Source organism: Gossypium hirsutum, chromosome A01 (genome assembly GCF_007990345.1).
Source record: "Gossypium hirsutum isolate 1008001.06 chromosome A01, Gossypium_hirsutum_v2.1, whole genome shotgun sequence".
In the NCBI taxonomy this organism is placed as follows: Eukaryota; Viridiplantae; Streptophyta; class Magnoliopsida; order Malvales; family Malvaceae; genus Gossypium; species Gossypium hirsutum.
The window spans coordinates 5098541-5103008 of NC_053424.1; positions in this window are offsets into that span (position 1 = coordinate 5098541).

Genomic DNA, 4468 nt, shown 5'->3' on the forward strand with positions numbered 1-4468 from the left:
TACCATTATGTATATAGTTTTTTATTTGTTACTATTAAGTATACGTATGTGTAGGATCATTAATATTTTTAATATCATGTTTTCATAACTATATTAACCATTATTATATGCGTATATATATACATACATTGTTTCCATTTCATATTTAATTCTCATATTATGTTTAATACCGCATACATCTTTATCATTTTTGATATTATTGTCATATTTATTATTTGCTTTAATATGTTTCTAGTTCTTTTATTTATTTTTATTTCATGTCAATTTGCTCTGCATTACTTCAAAAATCTTATTCTCATTTTCTAATTAATTTCAATACATGAGGCGACGTATCGGTTTAACACTAAGTCGTTGATTTCATCGCTATGTTGGGTGAATCATATCGGCTCGTGTTGAAAACGGAATGCCCTTTTAACCAATCAAAATTTAAAAAATTCTCATCTTTTCAACCGGATCACGATTAAATCTTACATTGAACTCGTATTTTTGAGAATTAAGACAACGCGTGTTTTACAAGATACCAATTTTGGGCGTCGCGAGGGTGCTAATACCTTCCTCGCGCGTAACCGACTCCCGAACCCTAATTTTTCTCTGGCTTTTGACATAGACCTAAACTCAGCCTTCTTTTTGTTTTAAAAAAAAGAAATCTAATAGGTGTCCGATCACACCTAGGAAAAAGGATCGGTGGCGACTCCTACTTTATTTTAAAATCAAACTTCGGTTTTCAAGTTTTCACTAAATCGCCACAATTAGCGACCAAACTTAAATTTTTTACGTCGCTACAGTTGGCGACTCCACTGGGGACCCATTTTTGAGAGTCGAGTCGAATTAAACGCGTGTTGTCAAAATTTTCAAAATTCCTTGTTCAAATTAATATTTAGTCGTGATCCTAAAATTGTGTTTTTGAAAAATCATGCATTTGCATCGTGTTGTATATATTCTTCTAACTTGTTTTATCTGGTTGTTTTTCAGCTTTAAATTAATTTTTATGGTTTTAGTTTTGGTTTAGTTTTTAAATAAAACGTAAAGGTTTGTGAGTTTCTCCCCACACACCGTGCACTTGCATTTTGCATAACATGAGCTCTCTACCCGAGCTCTGTCTGTTTAAGTGAAAGTAAACACTATGCCTTCGTGAGTTAACTCGTCCCTCCGTACAGGCTAGTGAATACTTTCGGATTACATATGACTTATGCTTTCGTGAGTTAACTTGTCCCTCCGCATAGGCATAAATAAATGTAATCCCTCGAATTGAACTCGTGAGCCTGTAATGGGCTACGACCGAGGCTTCATACTAATATTAGTAGATGACAGTACGGACAATTCGAGTACCTGTATAGAACCGAAACCACATATAGTGAACCGTACGAGCCACCTAATTAGAGCCATTCCGAACCTTCGTCCGTTAATAGTCACCGAAATAAGTACATAGGAGAAATGCCTCTTACCTTTTATTTCTTTGACATTTACACTTTTTATTTGGATTTTTCGTAATTTATATTTGTTGTGATTACTAACCAAGGTTGTTTGTCTTTATTTTTATTTTTCATCATGCATTACAGGCATCATATTAGGAAGGTGTTGACTAGAGATCGGTTGCCAAAAAAATAGATTTCTAATGGAAGAGTCAATTATACAAACAATCGAGAAGAATACTGTGGATCGGGACTGGTCTCTAAAAACTCAAAAAGAAAAAGGGGATAGTCTAGTAAAGGGATGTATTACCAATCTACTCGAGCACGTAACTGTGAATGTTCGCCAGAATAACCTTGAAGATTTGGTTCGGGTTTGGAATCAGTGGGACTCAGACACTAGGGGTATCTTCACTGAAAGATTTGGGGACATAGCCAACTTGATTGCTGTCAACGCAGACGAACGATTGATCCAAGCCATGGTCAGATTTTGGGATCTGGCTTACCAATGTTTTACCTTCAATCGAGAGGATATGACTCCGACTATAGAGAAGTATGTTACTTTGTTTCGTGTTGAAAACGCGTAATTCTATAAAGTATATGTGAAGGAGCCTAAGCCGATGACCTTCAAGAAAAAGTTAGTGAGATTGACAGACATGACTGACGCATGGGCTGAAAAATAGATAAAGAAGAAGAATGAAACCATTTGCATCCCATGGTCTTCCCTACGAGATTTGGTTCTGAACCATCCCGACATGTTGAAAAGGATAAATCTATTTGCTTTGGCCATTAAGTCCTTGGACACATAGAAGTTGCGGTGGTGGATTTCTTCGAAAGACTAAAGCAAGGAATCAAACCTGTCCCAACTATCTTGGCTGAGACCTTCAGATCCTTAAACAATTGTAAGAAAGTGAGGAATGGATGATTTATTGGATGCGCGTAGTTGTTCAATGTTTGGATCTTGAGTCATTTCTAGAAAGTAGAGCGCACACCGTTCCATATGTTTTCAAAAACATTTGCCCCGTTGGAAGCTTATCTCAAGAGAGAATGGCCAAAGGATGTCACCGAAAAGTATTAGGTTTCAGTTTTTCAGAACCTTCGAGCTGAAGATGTAACCTGGAGAGCACTGTGGATCCGCCCTTTGGTTCTGTTATACAGGTTAGAAATCAAGATTGGGTACCACTACTCGGGCTATGGGGAGGAATTGGATACGCTCCGTTAATGGTCTAGAGACAATTTTCTTCACGATAATTCATACCCGCCACTGGAGGATTAACACAGTCCGAGTTTGCTTTTGCGGGTGAAGGCTATATGAAGAGGGTCGAGGCACTGCAAAATCTTAGAAGAAAGTTCATCTGATAGAGTTGGCCCTGTACACTGATCCTCTCACTCAAGATTACGACATATGGAGAATACAACGGGTGAATAGCCAGCGAGTTTCGTCAATGAGTTACGCCTTTCAGAATCCCTTCTTGAAGGAAATACCGTCCGAGTTAGAAGTGGCAAGACAAGAATTTGAACGAGAAAAGGCCAAGATGTCTCGGGACCTCAGTGCTCTTCAAGAAGAAAATTACTAGTTTAAGATCGACGTTCAGATTGAAAGGTCCAAAATCAATAAAGCGCAAAAAGTAGTTGAAGTCGTAAGAAATGACTTAAGGGACCTCCATCTGGAAAATAAAAAGTTAAGAGGTACAATAAAAAACAGTGGGTTGGGCAAATCGTCAGTAGAATGGAAGGAGGAAATTAGCAACATCAAAGGAGCGATGGAATTCTGGAAAGGGAAAGCGAAGAAAGAAGAAAAAAAGGCTGCGCGGGCTATAATGGAGCTAAGAAAGAAGAATGCCAAATATGAAGCTGTGTCTGCCGAGGTAACGACTAGTCGATCTAAACGATAAGAACTAAAAGAGAAGATACGAGAATTAGAAGATATGCTGCAAGATCGTCAACAACAGTTAGATACTCTCTTGGAGGCTTTGGAAGAAAAGAATAGTCAATATGATAGAGACATTCGTGCTTACGAAGAGGGCCTCCAAGAAAAAGAAATGCAACTTAGCTATTTGATCAATGAAATTCGTGGGCTAGCTATGCACGTGGTACAACTATCGGAAGAAGCTAAAATTCTTATTTGCCAATTCCCTCCAAGTCGAAGATCGAACATATCAGAATTCATAGCACGAGTAAAGAAATATGGTGATATAGCTAGGAAGTTTGTGTAATGGCTGAATCGAAAATAGCAAAATGTTTTGTAATGAACTCTTTTGATGAATGAAATGCCTAAATAGGGGCTATCTTGAAATCAACACCCATTTCTTGCATTTCTTTCATAATTGACATTCATTTATGCATTCATTCATTCATTGCATGTACCTATCCCATAATCACTCGCTAAGGTTAGAATCATATAATTCGCAGTCACAACACTTTAGATCTGGAATCACGTCATTCGTATAGAATGCGTCGACAAGCTAGAACAATAGAGGCAGAGTTCAATGAAAGAATCGAAAAGATGGAAAGAGTCCAAAGGGAATTGCAAGAACAACTAGCTAAGTCACAGCAAGAAACGAGGGATCTGATGGTGAGATCTCGAGAGGAATCACTTGAACAAAGGGACTAAATGACCAAGATGATGAAAATGATGTCAGCTCTGGTAAAAGGAAAGAGACCTATGAACCCTGACGTTGTGGAACCACAGTTAAGGGCTAATCATGATCAGGATCCGCCCCATCCGCCAGGATTTACTCCACCGCATGCCCATGCAACACAAAGAGGGTACACTCAATGAGAACCTACAGGCCTGGAGCAACGGCCTACATCACCTGCTAATCTGGGGCAAGGAATGTTCGTATCAAACCCGGGGGCTAGTCTTGCTGATCCACTCGTTCCAGATTTGGACGATCCAGCAGAAATAGCTAAGTTGAAAATCGGTGATCACGAAGCTCAAGAGAAGTATAGGAGCTTAGAGGAAAGACTCAAAGCAATAGAGGGTACTGAAGCCTTCTTTGCATTGAGTGCCAAAGAGCTCAGTTTGGTGCCCGATCTGGTTCTGCCTCTGAAATTTA